Source organism: Orcinus orca, chromosome 1, assembly GCF_937001465.1.
Source record: "Orcinus orca chromosome 1, mOrcOrc1.1, whole genome shotgun sequence".
NCBI lineage: Eukaryota > Metazoa > Chordata > Mammalia > Artiodactyla > Delphinidae > Orcinus > Orcinus orca.
The window spans coordinates 102,296,302-102,320,420 of record NC_064559.1 but is presented as its reverse complement, the minus strand read 5'-3'; the positions used below and the strand labels follow the sequence as shown (position 1 = coordinate 102,320,420).

Sequence of the window (24,119 nt, the reverse complement as noted above, 5' to 3'; positions counted from 1 at the left end):
ACAGCTATCCTCCTGCCACTCGAGTTCTGATTGACTTTGGAGAACCTGGTGAGTCTTATTCTTCATTTCAACTTTGTTCATGGACACCCAAATGTTGAGTTTAGGCTGGACTCAGCAAGATTGATGGGTCCAAAATTATGATCATGGGTATAATGCTACTTAGTGGATGAGAACTTGGAATCTGGGCACAATGTTGTATTGTATTTACTAGATTACTGATACCTAGTTTGAATTCCTCTATTGAAAAAGAAATTAACAGGAAATATTGACATGAAGGGATAAAGAGCAAAGTATTTACCTTCTTCTATGCCTTTTTCTCTTGGACCTCTGCTGTGATTTCAGAGGCATTTATCTTAGAAGGTGTGAGACCCTTACACTCATCCTGATTGCCCTCTGCGCTGGATATAAGTCATCCTGTTGGGACGTCATGAGAGGAAATGTTGATACAAATTGCTTGTGAGCTTGCCCATGTTTTTAGAACATGTGAGGGGCTTTTCTGAAGATGTCGTTTTCATTAAAAACAAAAAAGGAAAGAAAGAAAGAAAGAAACCAAAAGAGAAAACATTGCATGTTTCTTCAAAACAAAGATATTTTCTTTAGAAAAGCTGTATGAGAAAAGGGAAGGTTTTCTCTGGGCTGATGTAACGATTTTCTGAAGAGTGAGAGAGAAGTCAGAAATTCATTAAAAAGTATTAAACAGATTAAAGCACATACTTAGAGATTGGTGAGATACTATCTGTTGTTATTCCACAAGATTTTGCTGTTTTCTCTATAGGAATTCCTTGTTGTGAACACGGTCATATACTTTCTTTCAGATATTAAGACTGCAGAAAGATGTCTTCTCAACATCAGCAGTGCAAGCAGCCCTGCCAGCCACCACCAGTGTGCACACAGAAATGCCATGACCCTTGCCCACCTTGCAAGTGTCCAGACCCTTGCCCACCTTGCAAGTGTCCAGACCCTTGCCCACCTATAAAGTGCCCTGACCCATGCGTGCCTCAGCAGTGCAAGCAGAAATGCCCTCCTGGGGCACCTGTTCAACATTGCTAGCAGAAGTGGCCACCCAAGAGTATGTAAGAGCTTGAGCTTTTATCTGCATCTGGAAAGGATAAGGACAATCAGCTCAACTAGTTCCAGAGCTCCACCTTCCTCTTCTCTTCAAAGCCTATCATGGATACGGAAGAAGCTTCTCCACCCTTCAGCCTCAATATGCGAGTGCTGCTTCCTGACAGACAGAGGTTGCTTACCTGTGAGTGCTGTACTGCTTCCATCTAGGAGGTGCCCAAGAAAGCATCGCAGAGCCTCAGAAGGAAGAGCAGCCGCTCTCCTCCTGGGCGCCCTCTGAGGATTCTCTCGCTGTCTTCTGTGTCGGTCGGTCACCTGGGCATGGGTTTCTACCAGCTGAGCAATTGTTACTTATCCTCCACGTCCTGAATAAAATACAGTTCTTTTGTGAGATGGGAAAATATTTTCTTTCTTTGCATACCTGCTTTTAGCAATATCATATGATAATTTTGCTTGATTTCTATCCTTCTTTGATCCCGAGTTTCAGGCTTTCACAGTCAGTGTTATCTGAATTTGGAGTCGTATCAATGATTATTTCTATACAGTTAAAAATCCAGGTTATTTTCCTAATTATTGCTTGACTCATTTAAGGAACACGTTTTGTAACTTCTTGGGATTTCAAATCCTTTAATAAACTCTGGGGAAAATCACATATACAGTGCCCACTTGCTTAGCCATAAAAATTACATGAACGTGTGTCATTTAGTTGGCACAATGCCGAGCATGTAATTGGCATTTGAGAGGTGGCAGATCATCATTGTCCCTGTCGTCATCACCGTCACCACCACCAACACCGTCACCACCACCCCCAGGTGCTCCAAGCAGGGGAGTGGCTCTGACATACCTAGTAGAGCAAGCAAGGATATTCTTTAAACTCTATTATCCATTCATATTCTGTGTTGATTTTCTTTACCAGTTTAACTGAATTTTTAATCTGACCCCACAAAATAACCAGTTTGGGAAATTATTGGGATACTCTGTATAAAATTATAATAGTTCTGAAAACATGGGTAGTACAAAAGAAAGGGAATTTAAAGGGACCTTACCAGGCAAAGTGCTACCTCTTCCCCATTTGTACAACGTGCTCTTCTTATTGTAAAACTCAACAACCGCAGGGTCTTACTATGTTTTTTCACCTCGGAAATTACATTCTTCATTATTTTGACCCCACATTTGAGATACACAGGGGATTCCAATGTTTATCTTGATTTACAAAATGACTGTTACTATGCCGCTTGTTTTCCAAGTGCTTAGCTTACTGGTCCAGTAAGCTGTGAAAAGGGATGTGTTCATTAAGCATATCCCTTCTTGTGGTTAGAAGTAAAGGAGTCAAAGATGCCAGAACTGCAGAAGCAAACAAAAGCCCATGTTACTGTTCAACGCTCACCAGACCGTGTCATGAGTGAAAAATCAACACTGCTATTTGGGAGTTGTCTCTACTGTAGCTACTGTTATTTGACCTGACATAGAAATTAGTTCTTTGAGGTGGGATGCTCCTGTAACAAATCTTAAAAAAATTGTGGCATTGGCTTATGTGTCCGGAGGTGGTTGGAAAGGAATCTGAAATTGGAAGCCGTAAATGTGGTGCTACATGTTATTCAATAGCAAAATGTTTGAAGTAATGGTTGTCCATGGTATCTTTAGAGGCAAAGCAATGGTTGCTCACTTGTTGATTTGCCCAGGGTATTTCAGGAGATGTATGTTCAGGAAAATCTTTCTGGTTGACAGGCCAGAAATGTAAAGAATGAAAAGAAAAATAATACAGTCCAGAAGTTCAAAACCTTGTTGAATTAGAAAACTCACCGCTTGTAAGTCCTAAAGAGTAAGAGATGCGATTAGAAGTGGTTTTCAACTAGAAGTTCAATTTCAGTGGACTGTTACAACAGGGAAAGTAGACAGAAGTTGTCTTCTTTCCACACGTGTGCCAGGGAGCCTCATGGTTGCTGTATTATGTTAGGGGAAAAAGCAGTCATTTAATCAGGCCAGAAAATTCCTTCTACAAAAGGACCTAACTGAGATCTGTAGGACATAGAAATGATTGGGGGACTGAAATTATATCAGGTGCCTAATAAGTTTCTGAGGGAATTGAGAACTAAATTAACTATGGGCCAAAACGAAAAAGAATGATTTTTAAGATTACTAACGACATTCCCGTGCACCGTTCCCTAATTTCCAACTAGGAAATCAGATATGGTCAGTACAGGTGACTAAAAGGGAATATCCACTCTGAGGTGACTACAAGGACCCCAGAGAATGATGGATAAAGGAAGCTCTCTCAGAGAATAGTATCAGATCCTGAGAGAGCCAAGGAGGAGAAGGAACACAGAGATGCTCAAACATTGTTACTCCGTTGTATGATACTTATTCCTTCATGCTTTCCCTCTGGGATTATTGAGGAATAATTAACAAACGAAATTGTACATATTTACTGTGTATAATGTGATGACTTGACATATATGTACTTTATGCAGTCATTACCATCATCGGTCACTTAGAACATAAATCACTTCATCAGTAACAATGTAATGTGTGTATGTCTCCCTGTTTCTGTGTGTGTGTGTGTGTGTGTGTGTGTGTGTGTGTGTGTGTGTGTCTTTGTATGTGTGTGTGTGATGAGAATGCTTATGGTCTAATTTCCCAGCAAGATTCAACTACACAAGTGAGTGCTATTACCTAGATCACCATGCTCTACTGTAGACTCTGAGAACTCATTCATTGTATGATTGCAGGCTTGTACCCGTGGCCAAACATCCGACCTTTCCCCGACCCCTCAGACCATGCTGACCACCATTCTACTCTCTGTTGCTCTGACATCTGTTAGTTTGGAAACACATTCCAAAATGAACAATGGTACGAAGGAGAAATAAGAAATAAATAGAAAATAACCTGAGATGAACGAAAATGAAAAGAAAACATACAAGAACATTCGGGATAAATGTAATGCAGCACAAAGAGAGCAACCTATGCCTAGAGATATCTATATTACAAAAGATGATCTCAAATCAGTAGCCTGATAGACATGGATGCATGTGTGTGGGTTTATGAAAATTGAAAACTCGTAACACTAAATACAGCAAAGTATCAGCAGTGATTGTTTTTGGCCGTTTAATACACATGCTCATTTTTTAACAGCTTTATGTTTTCCGCATTGTATATTAAATGGTATACCTTCATTTTAATAACAACGTATCATATTGTTAAAAATATATATAGGAGTCAGTGAAGATGTGGCTGAGCTGCAAGCAAAGTTTACGACCTGGTCTTCTGGCACATGCCTAGCTGATGACTTTCACACGATTCAAGTGTCTCCTCTTTCTCCTCTTCTACTCCTCATTTCCCTCTTCCTCCTGCTGTCCCATTATAAAACCCCATTCCTAAGAAGCTTCCTGATTATTCGGCCAAGACAAGTTACTAGGCCAGTTCTTCCTTCTGACTGCAGGAAGAATTATGAAAGGACTATTACTAAATGCATGGGCGATATGTCAAAGTACCAAATTGGACGGTTAAGGGGTAGATATTGGCAGTGAAGATAATATGGCAGGTTGAGTGTTCTGGCACGTGAAGAAGAAGACAGAGAATAAACGGTGAACATTTTTTTCAAATTTCTCTCTTCAAAGACCTAAAACATTGTTGGACTGAGTGGAAAAAAGCAAATATATCAGATGTGCCCTAAGTTCACATTTCATCCACACGTCAGACCTGTAGTGCTTTGCTTATCTTTGCCCTCCCAGCGTCACTCTGAATCATTTATATGTGATGCTCTGAATCTGAAATGGTACCTTATATCTAGTTTTGGTTTCACACAATTGAAACTTCGTATTCAATTATGGAATACAAGAGATTTATTTCCTGATAAAGGAATTTTAAGCGCAGGACAGCGGTCTAGGGAAGAGTTCACGTAAGTTGAGATGGGATATCGTGATTCCATTAAACATCTGTTCCAACATTCTACAGTATCATAAAGCGAGATTTGCAACTCTATTCCTAAACCAGACAGGGCCCTCACCAACCATGATCCATCAAAACACTCTTCAGTGCCCATGGCGACAGCATAGAAAAGAGTAGTGTTCATATACAGGATAGAAGGGAGGAACTTAGAAAACCTGTTAACATCTAAATCACTGAATAGGCAGAAATGAAGTCTTTGGTAGATGTGCTACGGCAATGGTTCCTGAACTTCGGTTATTTGCTAATAGCTCATTATATTTGTCATAATTCCACACCCCATGTGTCATATTACATTAATATGTTTGGCTTTAAATTCACTTCAAAATACCTTTGAAAATTTTTATTTTAATTGGCCATAGGTAGTCATGTACATGAAATGACAGATGAAATATTCAAATTATATATTACAACCTGTAGGTACGTATATACATACAGAAATATGTTACAGAAACTGGGACAAGGACAGAGAGAGAGAGATTAAAATGTCTGGAACACGCAAAATCTGCAGAGCTGAAACTGCTAGAAGTCCATCTGACAGAGGAATATTCTTTTACCTGAGGGAACGTCAGCCTTGTTCTATTCAGGCCGTCATTGGATTGTATGAGAACTTCCCACGTTATACAGGGCAACCGACTTAACTCAGGCTACTGATTTAAATAATACTCTCATCCAAAATCATCCTTACAGAAACACACAGAATAATGTTTGTCCAGTAAACGGGGGACCTGTGCCAGTGAATCTGACCCATAAATTAACCATCAAACCTTCCTTCCAGCACATTGACAAATTGTATGAAGAAAGTACAGCACGATATAGGTTTATTTGACACGTGCTCCACCGTGCCCTAAATGGAAAATGCAAAACATAGGTTTAAAATATAACAAAATTCGTATTAATGATTAAGAAGTTGTACATGAATGGCAATGAACTTCAGTGACTGCATTTTTAATCAAGTGATTTCAACTTTCTCATGAATTTACCCTAGATTTGATGGGAAACAATATGTGTTTAAATAATTCATAAGTATTAAATACATACAAAATTAGTTGCGTGAATGGCATTGCATAATACATTGGGTTTCCCAATAATTTTACAGCGACAGGAAGCCAGAAAACTTGAACAATCCTCTGAGATTTCTTCAAAAATTGAAGACATCCGAAGAGGTCAGTTGGAGAAATTGGATTGGAGCATGTGTTATGTCCCTTTGGGAGGTATGAGCAAAAAGCTTCATTTCTGTTGTAAGTCTTGGGTCTGAGCTGCCAGCTCATCTCAGTTATGGTAGGGGATGCTATGTGCCTAGTGGATTCCTTGTGGCAGGAAGTAAAACAGATTTATAAAGGTCACAGGCATCTGACTGCTGGATGTTCTTTATTTGAAGGAGCAAACAGTGAAAGGAGGACCGTAGTGGTCAACACTTTACTACACGTTTCCAAGTGTCAAGGTAGGGAATCATATGAGATGATCTGCAAATTTCCCTCAGACCATTTTCGAAGACGAAACGAGACTTTGTTTAGCAAGCCATGAATCAAACCGAAATGAATTGAAAGAAAGACTTGAGGTAAAGTGACATGTGTCACCAGGTAGCGAGGCCCATTTCAACCCAGTATGTACAACAAACTTGCCACCAGATCAAGTGCAACTAGGCAGGCAGTTTTAGAGTCAAGGATGGTGAAAGATACGAAAGGGTCATCCTCCCCAGTCAAGGAATGGAACTTTTGACTCCAAGTTAGAGGACACTCCAAGTGCTCCCACTGCCTTAAACGACTGAAACTGAGAGCTAAGGCAGGGACTCTGTGAGTCATGAGAACATAATCCAGTGAGGAGATCCGGGATCAGGATATTTCCTGTTTTCAGAGTCCCTGCCAAGCCAGTTATGGATGGATTTGCATTTGGGTTGGGAAATGATTGGACCAGACCAAGTTTGGTAGTTCCGCTTCCCCCTGGGTGGGGCAGTAAGCGCCAATAAATAGGTCCTCTGCTGCACGACAGCTATCCTCCTGCCACTCGAGTTCTGATTGACTTTGGAGAACCTGGTGAGTCTTATTCTTCATTTCAACTTTGTTCATGGACACCCAAATGTTGAGTTTATGCTAGACTCAGCAAGCTTGATGGGTCCAAAATTATGATCATGGGTATAATGCTACTTAGTGGATGAGAACTTGGAATCTGGGCACAATGTTGTATTGTATTTACTAGATTACTGATACCTAGTTTGAATTCCTCTATTGAAAAAGAAATTAACAGGAAATATTGACATGAAGGGATAAAGAGCAAAGTATTTACCTTCTTCTATGCCTTTCTCTTGGACCTCTGCTGTGATTTCAGAGGCATTTATCTTAGAAGGTGTGAGACCCTTACACTCATCCTGATTGCCCTCTGCTCTGGATATAAGTCATCCTGTCGGGACATCATGAGAGGAAATGTTGATACAAATGGCTTGTGAGCTTGCCCATGATTTTAGAACATGTGAGGGCCTTTTCTGAAGATGTCGTTTTCATTAAAAAGAAAAAAGGAAAGAAGGAAAGAAAGAAAGAAAGAAACCAAAAGAGAAAACATTGCATGTTTCTTCAAAACAAAGATATTTTCTTTAGAAAAGCTGTATGAGAAAAGGGAAGGTTTTCTCTGGGCTGATGTAACGATTTTCTGAAGAGTGAGAGAGAAGTCAGAAATTCATTAAAAAGTATTTAACAGATTAAAGCACATACTTAGAGATTGGTGAGATACTATCTGTTGTTATTCCACAAGATTTTGCTGTTTTCTCTATAGGAATTCCTTGTTGTGAACACGGTCATATACTTTCTTTCAGATATTAAGACTCCAGAAAGATGTCTTCTCAACATCAGCAGTGCAAGCAGCCCTGCCAGCCACCACCAGTGTGCACACAAAAATGCCATGACCCTTGCCCACCTTGCAAGTGTCCAGACCCTTGCCCACCTTGCAAGTGTCCAGACCCTTGCCCACCTTGCAAGTGTCCAGACCCTTGCCCACCTATAAAGTGCCCTGACCCATGCGTGCCTCAGCAGTGCAAGCAGAAATGCCCTCCTGGGGCACCTGTTCAACATTGCTAGCAGAAGTGGCCACCCAAGAGTATGTAAGAGCTTGAGCTTTTATCTGCATCTGGAAAGGATAAGGACAATGGACTCAACTAGTTCCAGAGCTCCACCATCCTCTTCTCTTCAAAGCCTATCATGGATACGGAAGAAGCTTCTCCACCTTTCAGCCTCAATATGCGAGTGGTGCTTCCTGACAGACAGAGGTTTCTTACCTGCGGGTGCTGTACTGCTTCCCTCTGGGAGGTGCCCAAGAAAGCATCGCAGAGCCTCTGAAGGAAGAGCAGCCGCTCTCCTCCTGGGCGCCCTCTGAGGATTCTCTCGCTGTCTTCTGTGTCGGTCGGTCACCTGGGCATGGGTTTCTACCAGCTGAGCAATTGTTACTTATCCTCCACGTCCTGAATAAAATACAGTTCTTTTGTGAGATGGGAAAATATTTTCTTTCTTTGCAAACCTGCTTTTAGCAATATCATATGATAATTTTGCTTGATTTCTATCCTTCTTTGATCCCGAGTTTCAGGCTTTCACAGTCAGTGTTATCTGAATTTTGAGTCGTATCAATGATTATTTCTATACAGTTAAAAATCCAGGTTATTTTCCTAATTATTGCTTGACTCATTTAAAGAACAAGTTTTGTAACTTCTTGGGATTTCAAATCCTTTAATAAACTCTGGGGAAAATCACATATACAGTGCCCACTTGCTTAGCCATAAAAATTACATGAACGTGTGTCATTTAGTTGGCACAATGCCGAGCATGTAACTGGCATTTGAGAGGTGGCAGATCATCATTGTCCCTGTCATCATCACCGTCACCACCGCCAACACCGTCACCACCACCCCCAGGTGCTCCAAGCAGGGGAGTGGCTCTGACATACCTAGTAGAGCAAGCAAGGATATTCTTTAAACTTTATGATCCATTCATATTCTGTGTTGATGTTCTTTACCAGTTTAACTGAATTTTTAATCTGACCCCACAAAATAACCAGTTTGGGAAATTATTGGGACACTCTGTATAAAATTATAATAGTTCTGAAAACATGGGTAGTACAAAAGAAAGGGAATTTAAAGGGACCTTACCAGACAAAGTGCTACCTCTTCCCCATTTGTACAACGTGCTCTTCTTATTGCAAAACTCAACAACCGCAGGGTCTTACTATGTTTTTTCACCTCGGAAATTACATTCTTCATTATTTTGACCCCACATTTGAGATACACAGGGGATTCCAATGTTTATCTTGATTTACAAAATGACTGTTACTATGCCGCTTGTTTTCCAAGTGCTTAGCTTACTGGTCCAGTAAGCTGTGAAAAGGGATGTGTTCATTAAGCATATCCCTTCTTGTGGTTAGAAGTAAAGGAGTCAAAGATGCCAGAACTGCAGAAGCAAACAAAAGCCCATGTTACTGTTCAACGCTCACCAGACTGCGTCATGAGTGAAAAATCAACACTGCTATTTGGGAGTTGTCTCTACTGTAGCTACTGTTATTTGACCTGACATAGAAATTAGTTCTTTGAGGTGGGGTGCTCCTGTAACAAATCTTAAAATAATTGTGGCATTGGCTCATGTGTCTGGAGGTGGTTGGAAAGGAATCTGATATTGGAAGCCGTAAATGTGGTGCTACATGTTATTCAAAGGCAAAACGTTTGAAGTAATGGTTGTCCATGGTATCTTTAGAGGCAAAGCAATGGTTGCTCACTTGCTGATTTGCCCAGGGTATTTCAGGAGATGTATGTTCAGGAAAATCTTTCTGGTTGACAGGCCAGAAATGTAAAGAATGAAAAGAAAAATAATACAGTCCAGAAGTTCAAAACCTTGTTGAATTAGAAAACTCACCGCTTGTAAGTCCTAAAGAGTAAGAGATGCGATTAGAAGTGGTTTTCAACTAGAAGTTCAATTTCAGTGGACTGTTACAACAGGGAAAGTAGACAGAAGTTGTCTTCTTTCCACACGTGTGCCAGGGAGCCTCATGGTTGCTGTATTATGTTAGGGGAAAAAGCAGTCATTTAATCAGGCCAGAAAATTCCTTCTACAAAAGGACCTAACTGAGATCTGTAGGACATAGAAATGATTGGGGGACTGAAATTATATCAGGTGCCTAATAAGTTTCTGAGGGAATTGAGAACTAAATTAACTATGGGCCAAAACGAAAAAGAATGATTTTTAAGATTACTAACGACATTCCCGCGCACCTTTCCCTAATTTCCAACTAGGAAATCAGATATGGTCAGTACAGGTGACTAAAAGGGAATATCCACTCTGAGGTGACTACAAGGACCCCAGAGAATGATGGATAAAGGAAGCTCTCTCAGAGAATAGTATCAGATCCTGAGAGAGCCAAGGAGGAGAAGGAACACAGAGATGCTCAAACATTGTTACTCCGTTGTATGATACTTATTCTTCATGCTTTCCCTCTGGGATTATTGAGGAATAATTAACAAACGAAATTGTACATATTTACTGTGTATAATGTGATGACTTGACATATATGTACTTTATGCAGTCATTACCATCATCGGTCATTTAGAACATAAATCACTTCATCAGTAACAATGTAATGTGTGTATGTCTCCCTGTTTCTGTGTGTGTGTGTGTGTGTGTGTGTGTGTGTGATGAGAATGCTTATGGTCTAATTTCCCAGCAAGATTCAACTACACAAGTGAGTGCTATTACCTAGATCACCATGCTCTACTGTAGACTCTGAGAACTCATTCATTGTATGATTGCAGGCTTGTACCCGTGGCCAAACATCCGACCTTTCCCCGACCCCTCAGACCCTGCTGACCACCATTCTACTCTCTGTTGCTCTGACATCTGTTAGTTTGGAAACACATTCCAAAATGAACAATGGTACGAAGGAGAAATAAGAAATAAATAGAAAATAACCTGAGATGAACGAAAATGAAAAGAAAACATACAAGAACATTCGGGATAAATGTAATGCAGCACAAACAGAGCAACATATGCCTAGAGATATCTATATTACAAAAGATGATCTCAAATCAGTAGCCTGATAGACATGGATGCATGTGTGTGGGTTTATGAAAATTGAAAACTCGTAACACTAAATACAGCAAAGTATCAGCAGTGATTGTTTTTGGCCGTTTAATACACATGCTCATTTTTTAACAGCTTTATGTTTTCCGCATTGTATATTAAATGGTATACCTTCATTTTAATAACAACGTATCATATTGTTAAAAATATATATAGGAGTCAGTGAAGATGTGGCTGAGCTGCAAGCAAAGTTTACGACCTGGTCTTCTGGCACATGCCTAGCTGATGACTTTCACACGATTCAAGTGTCTCCTCTTTCTCCTCCTCTACTCCTCATTTCCCTCTTCCTCCTGCTGTCCCATTATAAAACCCCATTCCTAAGAAGCTTCCTGATTATTCGGCCAAGACAAGTTACTAGGCCAGTTCTTCCTTCTGACTGCAGGAAGAATTATGAAAGGACTATTACTAAATGCATGGGCGATATGTCAAAGTACCAAATTGGACGGTTAAGGGGTAGATATTGGCAGTGAAGATAATATGGCAGGTTGAGTGTTCTGGCACGTGAAGAAGAAGACAGAGAATAAACGGTGAACATTTTTTTCAAATTTCTCTCTTCAAAGACCTAAAACATTGTTGGACTGAGTGGAAAAAAGCAAATATATCAGATGTGCCCTAAGTTCACATTTCATCCACATGTCAGACCTGTAGTGCTTTGCTTATCTTTCCCCTCCCAGCGTCACTCTGAATCATTTATATGTGATGCTCTGAATCTGAAATGGTACCTTATATCTAGTTTTGGTTTCACACAATTGAAACTTCGTATTCACTTATGGAATACAAGAGATTTATTTCCTGATAAAGGAATTTTAAGCGCAGGACAGCGGTCTAGGGAAGAGTTTGCGTAAGCTGAGATGGGATATCCTGATTCCATTAAACATCTGTTCCAACATTCTACAGTATCATAAAGCGAGATTTGCAACTCTATTCCTAAACCAGACCATGATCCCTCACCAACCATGATCCATCAAAACACTCTTCAGTGCCCATGGCGACAGCATAGAAAAGAGTAGTGTTCATATCCAGGATAGAAGGGAGGAACTTAGAAAACCTGTTAACATCTAAATCACTGAATAGGCAGAAATGAAGTCTTTGGTAGATGTGCTACGGCAATGGTTCCTGAACTTCGGTTATTTGCTAATAGCTCATTATATTTGTCATAATTCCACACCCCATGTGTCATATTACATTAATATGTTTGGCTTTAAATTCACTTCAAAATACCTTTGAAAATTTTTATTTTAATTGGCCATAGGTAGTCATGTACATGAAATGACAGATGAAATATTCAAATTATATATTACAACCTGTAGGTACGTATATACATACAGAAATATGTTACAGAAACTGGGACAAGGACAGAGAGAGAGAGATTAAAATGTCTGGAACACGCAAAATCTGCAGAGCTGAAACTGCTAGAAGTCCATCTGACAGAGGAATATTCTTTTACCTGAGGGAACGTCAGCCTTGTTCTATTCAGGCCGTCATTGGATTGTATGAGAACTTCCCACGTTATACAGGGCAACCGACTTAACTCAGGCTACTGATTTAAATAATACTCTCATCCAAAATCATCCTTACAGAAACACACAGAATAATGTTTGTCCAGTAAACGGGGGACCTGTGCCAGTGAATCTGACCCATAAATTAACCATCAAACCTTCCTTCCAGCACATTGACAAATTGTATGAAGAAAGTACAGCACGATATAGGTTTATTTGACACGTGCTCCACCGTGCCCTAAATGGAAAATGCAAAACATAGGTTTAAAATATAACAAAATTCGTATTAATGATTAAGAAGTTGTACATGAATGGCAATGAACTTCAGTGACTGCATTTTTAATCAAGTGATTTCAACTTTCTCATGAATTTACCCTAGATTTGATGGGAAACAATATGTGTTTAAATAATTCATAAGTATTAAATACATACAAAATTAGTTGCGTGAATGGCATTGCATAATACATTGGGTTTCCCAATAATTTTACAGCGACAGGAAGCCAGAAAACTTGAACAATCCTCTGAGATTTCTTCAAAAATTGAAGACATCCGAAGAGGTCAGTTGGAGAAATTGGATTGGAGCATGTGTTATGTCCCTTTGGGAGGTATGAGCAAAAAGCTTCATTTCTGTTGTAAGTCTTGGGTCTGAGCTGCCAGCTCATCTCAGTTATGGTAGGGGATGCTATGTGCCTAGTGGATTCCTTGTGGCAGGAAGTAAAACAGATTTATAAAGGTCACAGGCATCTGACTGCTGGATGTTCTTTATTTGAAGGAGCAAACAGTGAAAGGAGGACCGTAGTGGTCAACACTTTACTACATGTTTCCAAGTGTCAAGGTAGGGAATCATATGAGATGATCTGCAAATTTCCCTCAGACCATTTTCGAAGACGAAACGAGACTTTGTTTAGCAAGCCATGAATCAAACCGAAATGAATTGAAAGAAAGACTTGAGGTAAAGTGACATGTGTCACCAGGTAGCGAGGCCCATTTCAACCCAGTATGTACAACAAACTTGCCACCAGATCAAGTGCAACTAGGCAGGCAGTTTTAGAGTCAAGGATGGTGAAAGATACGAAAGGGTCATCCTCCCCAGTCAAGGAATGGAACATTTGACTCCAAGTTAGAGGACACTCCAAGTGCTCCCACTGCCTTAAACGACTGAAACTGAGAGCTAAGGCAGGGACTCTGTGAGTCATGAGAACATAATCCAGTGAGGAGATCCGGGATCAGGATATTTCCTGTTTTCAGAGTCCCTGCCAAGCCAGTTATGGATGGATTTGCATTTGGGTTGGGAAATGATTGGACCAGACCAAGTTTGGTAGTTCCGCTTCCCCCTGGGTGGGGCAGTAAGCGCCAATAAATAGGTCCTCTGCTGCACGACAGCTATCCTCCTGCCACTCGAGTTCTGATTGACTTTGGAGAACCTGGTGAGTCTTATTCTTCATTTCAACTTTGTTCATGGACACCCAAATGTTGAGTTTATGCTAGACTCAGCAAGCTTGATGGGTCCAAAATTATGATCATGGGTATAATGCTACTTAGTGGATGAGAACTTGGAATCTGGGCACAATGTTGTATTGTATTTACTAGATTACTGATACCTAGTTTGAATTCCTCTATTGAAAAAGAAATTAACAGGAAATAGTGACATGAAGGGATAAAGAGCAAAGTATTTACCTTCTTCTATGCCTTTCTCTTGGACCTCTGCTGTGATTTCAGAGGCATTTATCTTAGAAGGTGTGAGACCCTTACACTCATCCTGATTGCCCTCTGCTCTGGATATAAGTCATCCTGTCGGGACATCATGAGAGGAAATGTTGATACAAATTGCTTGTGAGCTTGCCCATGATTTTAGAACATGTGAGGGCCTTTTCTGAAGATGTCGTTTTCATTAAAAAGAAAAAAGGAAAGAAGGAAAGAAAGAAAGAAAGAAACCAAAAGAGAAAACATTGCATGTTTCTTCAAAACAAAGATATTTTCTTTAGAAAAGCTGTATGAGAAAAGGGAAGGTTTTCTCTGGGCTGATGTAACGATTTTCTGAAGAGCGAGAGAGAAGTCAGAAATTCATTAAAAAGTATTTAACAGATTAAAGCACATACTTAGAGATTGGTGAGATACTATCTGTTGTTATTCCACAAGATTTTGCTGTTTTCTCTATAGGAATTCCTTGTTGTGACCACGGTCATATACTTTCTTTCAGATATTAAGACTCCAGAAAGATGTCTTCTCAACATCAGCAGTGCAAGCAGCCCTGCCAGCCACCACCAGTGTGCACACAAAAATGCCATGACCCTTGCCCACCTTGCAAGTGTCCAGACCCTTGCCCACCTTGCAAGTGTCCAGACCCTTGCCCACCTTGCAAGTGTCCAGACCCTTGCCCACCTATAAAGTGCCCTGACCCATGCGTGCCTCAGCAGTGCAAGCAGAAATGCCCTCCTGGGGCACCTGTTCAACATTGCTAGCAGAAGTGGCCACCCAAGAGTATGTAAGAGCTTGAGCTTTTATCTGCATCTGGAAAGGATAAGGACAATGGACTCAACTAGTTCCAGAGCTCCACCATCCTCTTCTCTTCAAAGCCTATCATGGATACGGAAGAAGCTTCTCCACCTTTCAGCCTCAATATGCGAGTGGTGCTTCCTGACAGACAGAGGTTTCTTACCTGCGGGTGCTGTACTGCTTCCCTCTGGGAGGTGCCCAAGAAAGCATCGCAGAGCCTCTGAAGGAAGAGCAGCCGCTCTCCTCCTGGGCGCCCTCTGAGGATTCTCTCGCTGTCTTCTGTGTCGGTCGGTCACCTGGGCATGGGTTTCTACCAGCTGAGCAATTGTTACTTATCCTCCACGTCCTGAATAAAATACAGTTCTTTTGTGAGATGGGAAAATATTTTCTTTCTTTGCAAACCTGCTTTTAGCAATATCATATGATAATGTTGCTTGATTTCTATCCTTCTTTGATCCCGAGTTTCAGGCTTTCACAGTCAGTGTTATCTGAATTTTGAGTCGTATCAATGATTATTTCTATACAGTTAAAAATCCAGGTTATTTTCCTAATTATTGCTTGACTCATTTAAAGAACAAGTTTTGTAACTTCTTGGGATTTCAAATCCTTTAATAAACTCTGGGGAAAATCACATATACAGTGCCCACTTGCTTAGCCATAAAAATTACATGAACGTGTGTCATTTAGTTGGCACAATGCCGAGCATGTAACTGGCATTTGAGAGGTGGCAGATCATCATTGTCCCTGTCATCATCACCGTCACCACCACCAACACTGTCACCACCACCCCCAGGTGCTCCAAGCAGGGGAGTGGCTCTGACATACCTAGTAGAGCAAGCAAGGATATTCTTTAAACTTTATGATCCATTCATATTCTGTGTTGATTTTCTTTACCAGTTTAACTGAATTTTTAATCTGACCCCACAAAATAACCAGTTTGGGAAATTATTGGGATACTCTGTATAAAATTATAATAGTTCTGAAAACATGGGTAGTACAAAAGAAAGGGAATTTAAAGGGACCTTACCAGACAAAGTGCTACCTCTTCCCCATTTGTACAACGTGCCCTTCTTATTGCAAAACTCAACAACCGCAGGGTCTTACTATGTTTTTTCACCTCGGAAATTACATTCTTCATTATTTTGACCCCACATTTGAGATACACAGGGGATTCCAATGTTTATCTTGATTTACAAAATGACTGTTACTATGCCGCTTGTTTTCCAAGTGCTTAGCTTACTGGTCCAGTAAGCTGTGAAAAGGGATGTGTTCATTAAGCATATCCCTTCTTGTGGTTAGAAGTAAAGGAGTCAAAGATGCCAGAACTGCAGAAGCAAACAAAAGCCCATGTTACTGTTCAACGCTCACCAGACCGTGTCATGAGTGAAAAATCAACACTGCTATTTGGGAGTTGTCTCTACTGTAGCTACTGTTATTTGACCTGACATAGAAATTAGTTCTTTGAGGTGGGGTGCTCCTGTAACAAATCTTAAAAAAAAAGTGGCATTGGCTCATGTGTCTGGAGGTGGTTGGAAAGGAATCTGATATTGGAAGCCGTAAATGTGGTGCTACATGTTATTCAAAGGCAAAACGTTTGAAGTAATGGTTGTCCATGGTATCTTTAGAGGCAAAGCAATGGTTGCTCACTTGCTGATTTGCCCAGGGTATTTCAGGAGATGTATGTTCAGGAAAATCTTTCTGGTTGACAGGCCAGAAATGTAAAGAATGAAAAGAAAAATAATACAGTCCAGAAGTTCAAAACCTTGTTGAATTAGAAAACTCACCGCTTGTAAGTCCTAAAGAGTAAGAGATGCGATTAGAAGTGGTTTTCAACTAGAAGTTCAATTTCAGTGGACTGTTACAACAGGGAAAGTAGACAGAAGTTGTCTTCTTTCCACCTGTGTGCCAGGGAGCCTCATGGTTGCTGTATTATGTTAGGGGAAAAAGCAGTCATTTAATCAGGCCAGAAAATTCCTTCTACAAAAGGACCTAACTGAGATCTGTAGGACATAGAAATGATTGGGGGACTGAAATTATATCAGGTGCCTAATAAGTTTCTGAGGGAATTGAGAACTAAATTAACTATGGGCCAAAACGAAAAAGAATGATTTTTAAGATTACTAACGACATTCCCGCGCACCTTTCCCTAATTTCCAACTAGGAAATCAGATATGGTCAGTACAGGTGACTAAAAGGGAATATCCACTCTGAGGTGACTACAAGGACCCCAGAGAATGATGGATAAAGGAAGCTCTCTCAGAGAATAGTATCAGATCCTGAGAGAGCCAAGGAGGAGAAGGAACACAGAGATGCTCAAACATTGTTACTCCGTTGTATGATACTTATTCCTTCATGCTTTCCCTCTGGGATTATTGAGGAATAATTAACAAACGAAATTGTACATATTTACTGTGTATAATGTGATGACTTGACATATATGTACTTTATGCAGTCATTACCATCATCGGTCACTTAGAACATAAATCACTTCATCAGTAACAATGTAATGTGTGTATGTCTCCCTGTTTCTGTGTGTGTGTGTGTGTGTGTGTGTGTGTGATGAGAATGCTTATGGTCTAATTTCCCAGCAAGATTCAACTACACAAGTGAGTGCTATTACCTAGATCACCATGCTCTACTGTAGACTCTGAGAACTCATTCATTGTATGATTGCAGGCTTGTACCCGTGGCCAAACATCCGACCTTTCCCCGACCCCTCAGACCCTGCTGACCACCATTCTACTCTCTGTTGCTCTGACATCTGTTAGTTTGGAAACACATTCCAAAATGAACAATGGTACGAAGGAGAAATAAGAAATAAATAGAAAATAACCTGAGATGAACGAAAATGAAAAGAAAACATACAAGAACATTCGGGATAAATGTAATGCAGCACAAACAGAGCAACATATGCCTAGAGATATCTATATTACAAAAGATGATCTCAAATCAGTAGCCTGATAGACATGGATGCATGTGTGTGGGTTTATGAAAATTGAAAACTCGTAACACTAAATACAGAAAAGTATCAGCAGTGATTGTTTTTGGCCGTTTAATACACATGCTCATTTTTTAACAGCTTTATGTTTCCGCATTGTATATTAAATGGTATACCTTCATTTTAATAACAACGTATCATATTGTTAAAAATATATATAGGAGTCAGTGAAGATGTGGCTGAGCTGCAAGCAAAGTTTACGACCTGGTCTTCTGGCACATGCCTAGCTGATGACTTTCACACGATTCAAGTGTCTCCTCTTTCTCCTCCTCTACTCCTCATTTCCCTCTTCCTCCTGCTGTCCCATTATAAAACCCCATTCCTAAGAAGCTTCCTGATTATTCGGACAAGACAAGTTACTAGGCCAGTTCTTCCTTCTGACTGCAGGAAGAATTATGAAAGGACTATTACTAAATGCATGGGCGATATGTCAAAGTACCAAATTGGACGGTTAAGGGGTAGATATTGGCAGTGAAGATAATATGGCAGGTTGAGTGTTCTGGCACGTGAAGAAGAAGACAGAGAATAAACGGTGAACATTTTTTTCAAATTTCTCTCTTCAAAGACCTAAAACATTGTTGGACTGAGTGGAAAAAAGCAAATATATCAGATGTGCCCTAAGTTCACATTTCATCCAGCTGTCAGACCTGTAGTGCTTTGCTTATCTTTCCCCTCCCAGCGTCACTCTGAATCATTTATATGTGATGCTCTGAATCTGAAATGGTACCTTATATCTAGTTTTGGTTTCACACAATTGAAACTTCGTATTCACTTATGGAATACAAGAGATTTATTTCCTGATAAAGGAATTTTAAGCGCAGGACAGCGGTCTAGGGAAGAGTTCACGTAAGTTGAGATGGGATATCGTGATTCCATTAAACATCTGTTCCAACATTCTACAGTATCATAAAGCGAGATTTGCAACTTTATTCCTAAACCAGACAGGGCCCTCACCAACCATGATCCATCAAAACACTCTTCAGTGCCCATGGCGACAGCATAGAAAAGAGTAGTGTTCATATCCAGGATAGAAGGGAGGAACTTAGAAAACCTGTTAACATCTAAATCACTGAATAGGCAGAAATGAAGTCTTTGGTAGATGTGCTAAGGCAATGGTTCCTGAACTTCGGTTATTTGCTAATAGCTCATTATATTTGTCATAATTCCACACCCCATGTGTCATATTACATTAATATGTTTGGCTTTAAATTCACTTCAAAATACCTTTGAAAATTTTTATTTTAATTGGCCATAGGTAGTCATGTACATGAAACGACAGATGAAATATTCAAATTATATATTACAACCTGTAGGTTCGTATATACATACAGAAATATGTTACAGAAACTGGGACAAGGACAGAGAGAGAGAGATTAAAATGTCTGGAACACGCAAAATCTGCAGAGCTGAAACTGCTAGAAGTCCATCTGACAGAGGAATATTCTTTTAAATGAGGGAACGTCAGCCTTGTTCTATTCAGGCCGTCATTGGATTGTATGAGAACTTCCCACGTTATACAGGGCAACCGACTTAACTCAGGCTACTGATTTAAATAATACTCTCATCCAAAATCATCCTTACAGAAACACACAGAATAATGTTTGTCCAGTAAACGGGGGACCTGTGCCAGTGAATCTGACCCATAAATTAACCATCAAACCTTCCTTCCAGCACATTGACAAATTGTATGAAGAAAGTACAGCACGATATAGGTTTATTTGACACGTGCTCCACCGTGCCCTAAATGGAAAATGCAAAACATAGGTTTAAAATATAACAAAATTCGTATTAATGATTAAGAAGTTGTACATGAATGGCAATGAACTTCAGTGACTGCATTTTTAATCAAGTGATTTCAACTTTCTCATGAATTTACCCTAGATTTGATGGGAAACAATATGTGTTTAAATAATTCATAAGTATTAAATACATACAAAATTAGTTGCGTGAATGGCATTGCATAATACATTGGGTTTCCCAATAATTTTACAGCGACAGGAAGCCAGAAAATTTGAACAATCCTCTGAGATTTCTTCAAAAATTGAAGACATCCGAAGAGGTCAGTTGGAAAAATTGGATTGGAGCATGTGTTATGTCCCTTTGGGAGGTATGAGCAAAAAGCTTCATTTCTGTTGTAAGTCTTGGGTCTGAGCTGCCAGCTCATCTCAGTTATGGTAGGGGATGCTATGTGCCTAGTGGATTCCTTGTGGCAGGAAGTAAAACAGATTTATAAAGGTCACAGGCATCTGACTGCTGGATGTTCTTTATTTGAAGGAGCAAACAGTGAAAGGAGGACCGTAGTGGTCAACACTTTACTACACGTTTCCAAGTGTCAAGGTAGGGAATCATATGAGATGATCTGCAAATTTCCCTCAGACCATTTTCGAAGACGAAACGAGACTTTGTTTAGCAAGCCATGAATCAAACCGAAATGAATTGAAAGAAAGACTTGAGGTAAAGTGACATGTGTCACCAGGTAGCGAGGCCCATTTCAACCCAGTATGTACAACAAACTTGCCACCAGATCAAGTGCAACTAGGCAGGCAGTTTTAGAGTCAAGGATGGTGAAAGATACGAAAGGGTCATCCTCCCCAGTCAAGGAATGGAACTTTTGACTCCAAGTTAGAGGACACTCCAAGTGCTCCCACTGCCTTAAACGACTGAAACTGAGAGCTAAGGCAGGGACTCTGTGAGTCATGAGAACATAATCCAGTGAGGAGATCCGGGATCAGGATATTTCCTGTTTTCAGAGTCCCTGCCAAGCCAGTTATGGATGGATTTGCATTTGGGTTGGGAAATGATTGGACCAGACCAAGTTTGGTAGTTCCGCTTCCCCCTGGGTGGGGCAGTAAGCGCCAATAAATAGGTCCTCTGCTGCACGACAGCTATCCTCCTGCCACTCGAGTTCTGATTGACTTTGGAGAACCTGGTGAGTCTTATTCTTCATTTCAACTTTGTTCATGGACACCCAAATGTTGAGTTTATGCTAGACTCAGCAAGCTTGATGGGTCCAAAATTATGATCATGGGTATAATGCTACTTAGTGGATGAGAACTTGGAATCTGGGCACAATGTTGTATTGTATTTACTAGATTACTGATACCTAGTTTGAATTCCTCTATTGAAAAAGAAATTAACAGGAAATAGTGACATGAAGGGATAAAGAGCAAAGTATTTACCTTCTTCTATGCCTTTCTCTTGGACCTCTGCTGTGATTTCAGAGGCATTTATCTTAGAAGGTGTGAGACCCTTACACTCATCCTGATTGCCCTCTGCTCTGGATATAAGTCATCCTGTCGGGACATCATGAGAGGAAATGTTGATACAAATTGCTTGTGAGCTTGCCCATGATTTTAGAACATGTGAGGGCCTTTTCTGAAGATGTCGTTTTCATTAAAAAGAAAAAAGGAAAGAAGGAAAGAAAGAAAGAAAGAAACCAAAAGAGAAAACATTGCATGTTTCTTCAAAACAAAGATATTTTCTTTAGAAAAGCTGTATGAGAAAAGGGAAGGTTTTCTCTGGGCTGATGTAACAATTTTCTGAAGAGTGAGAGAGAAGTCAGAAATTCATTAAAAAGTATTTAACAGATTAAAGCACATACTTAGAGATTGGTGAGATACTATCTGTTGTTATTCCACAAGATTTTGCTGTTTTCTCTATAGGAATTCCTTGTTGTGACCACGGTCATATACTTTCTTTCAGATATTAAGACTCCAGAAAGATGTCTTCTCAACATCAGCAGTGCAAGCAGCCCTGCCAGCCACCACCAGTGTGCACACCAAAATGCCATGACCCTTGCCCACCTTGCAAGTGTCCAGACCCTTGCCCACCTTGCAAGTGTCCAGACCCTTGCCCACCTTGCAAGTGTCCAGACCCTTGCCCACCTATAAAGTGCCCTGACCCATGCGTGCCTCAGCAGTGCAAGCAGAAATGCCCTCCTGGGGCACCTGTTCAACATTGCTAGCAGAAGTGGCCACCCAAGAGTATGTAAGAGCTTGAGCTTTTATCTGCATCTGGAAAGGATAAGGACAATGGACTCAACTAGTTCCAGAGCTCCACCATCCTCTTCTCTTCAAAGCCTATCATGGATATGGAAGAAGCTTCTCCACCTTTCAGCCTCAATATGCGAGTGGTGCTTCCTGACAGACAGAGGTTTCTTACCTGCGGGTGCTGTACTGCTTCCCTCTGGGAGGTGCCCAAGAAAGCATCGCAGAGCCTCTGAAGGAAGAGCAGCCGCTCTCCTCCTGGGCGCCCTCTGAGGATTCTCTCGCTGTCTTCTGTGTCGGTCGGTCACCTGGGCATGGGTTTCTACCAGCTGAGCAATTGTTACTTATCCTCCACGTCCTGAATAAAATACAGTTCTTTTGTGAGATGGGAAAATATTTTCTTTCTTTGCAAACCTGCTTTTAGCAATATCATATGATAATTTTGCTTGATTTCTATCCTTCTTTGATCCCGAGTTTCAGGCTTTCACAGTCAGTGTTATCTGAATTTTGAGTCGTATCAATGATTATTTCTATACAGTTAAAAATCCAGGTTATTTTCCTAATTATTGCTTGACTCATTTAAAGAACAAGTTTTGTAACTTCTTGGGATTTCAAATCCTTTAATAAACTCTGGGGAAAATCACATATACAGTGCCCACTTGCTTAGCCATAAAAATTACATGAACGTGTGTCATTTAGTTGGCACAATGCCGAGCATGTAACTGGCATTTGAGAGGTGGCAGATCATCATTGTCCCTGTCATCATCACCGTCACCACCACCAACACTGTCACCACCACCCCCAGGTGCTCCAAGCAGGGGAGTGGCTCTGACATACCTAGTAGAGCAAGCAAGGATATTCTTTAAACTTTATGATCCATTCATATTCTGTGTTGATTTTCTTTACCAGTTTAACTGAATTTTTAATCTGACCCCACAAAATAACCAGTTTGGGAAATTATTGGGATACTCTGTATAAAATTATAATAGTTCTGAAAACATGGGTAGTACAAAAGAAAGGGAATTTAAAGGGACCTTACCAGGCAAAGTGCTACCTCTTCCCCATTTGTACAACGTGCCCTTCTTATTGCAAAACTCAACAACCGCAGGGTCTTACTATGTTTTTTCACCTCGGAAATTACATTCTTCATTATTTTGACCCCACATTTGAGATACACAGGGGATTCCAATGTTTATCTTGATTTACAAAATGACTGTTACTATGCCGCTTGTTTTCCAAGTGCTTAGCTTACTGGTCCAGTAAGCTGTGAAAAGGGATGTGTTCATTAAGCATATCCCTTCTTGTGGTTAGAAGTAAAGGAGTCAAAGATGCCAGAACTGCAGAAGCAAACAAAAGCCCATGTTACTGTTCAACGCTCACCAGACCGTGTCATGAGTGAAAAATCAACACTGCTATTTGGGAGTTGTCTCTACTGTAGCTACTGTTATTTGACCTGACATAGAAATTAGTTCTTTGAGGTGGGGTGCTCCTGTAACAAATCTTAAAAAAAAAGTGGCATTGGCTCATGTGTCTGGAGGTGGTTGGAAAGGAATCTGATATTGGAAGCCGTAAATGTGGTGCTACATGTTATTCAAAGGCAAAACGTTTGAAGTAATGGTTGTCCATGGTATCTTTAGAGGCAAAGCAATGGTTGCTCACTTGCTGATTTGCCCAGGGTATTTCAGGAGATGTATGTTCAGGAAAATCTTTCTGGTTGACAGGCCAGAAATGTAAAGAATGAAAAGAAAAATAATACAGTCCAGAAGTTCAAAACCTTGTTGAATTAGAAAACTCACCGCTTGTAAGTCCTAAAGAGTAAGAGATGCGATTAGAAGTGGTTTTCAACTAGAAGTTCAATTTCAGTGGACTGTTACAACAGGGAAAGTAGACAGAAGTTGTCTTCTTTCCACACGTGTGCCAGGGAGCCTCATGGTTGCTGTATTATGTTAGGGGAAAAAGCAGTCATTTAATCAGGCCAGAAAATTCCTTCTACAAAAGGACCTAACTGAGATCTGTAGGA

At 40.3% G+C, this 24,119-nt stretch overlaps 4 long non-coding RNA genes across 7 annotated transcripts in view; 2 read left to right on the top strand and 2 right to left on the bottom strand.

The window, feature by feature from the left end:
- Positions 1 to 8,049, bottom strand: part of LOC125962149 (uncharacterized) — a 14,132-nt gene extending 6,083 nt beyond the window's left edge. The window contains exon 1 of the long non-coding RNA XR_007473634.1: positions 7,975 to 8,049. This is a non-coding gene — a long non-coding RNA (uncharacterized LOC125962149). The remainder of the gene's footprint in view (positions 1 to 7,974) is intronic.
- LOC125962138 (uncharacterized) overlaps positions 944 to 24,119 on the top strand; it is a 112,334-nt gene continuing 89,158 nt past the window's right edge. The window contains exon 1 of the long non-coding RNA XR_007473607.1: positions 944 to 1,238. This is a non-coding gene — a long non-coding RNA (uncharacterized LOC125962138). The remainder of the gene's footprint in view (positions 1,239 to 24,119) is intronic.
- Positions 6,938 to 21,967, top strand: LOC125962147 (uncharacterized). Of its 3 annotated transcripts, none has more exons than XR_007473632.1 (2): positions 6,938 to 7,046; positions 21,816 to 21,967. It is a non-coding gene; the product is annotated as an uncharacterized LOC125962147 (long non-coding RNA). The 3 variants fall into 3 exon arrangements; XR_007473631.1 differs by lacking the exon at positions 6,938 to 7,046 and adding an exon at positions 13,938 to 14,046; XR_007473630.1 differs by lacking the exon at positions 6,938 to 7,046 and adding an exon at positions 20,934 to 21,042.
- LOC125962152 (uncharacterized) overlaps positions 21,852 to 24,119 on the bottom strand; it is a 14,193-nt gene continuing 11,925 nt past the window's right edge. For both annotated transcript variants that reach the window (XR_007473637.1, XR_007473638.1), the window contains exon 2: positions 21,852 to 21,970. This is a non-coding gene — a long non-coding RNA (uncharacterized LOC125962152). The remainder of the gene's footprint in view (positions 21,971 to 24,119) is intronic.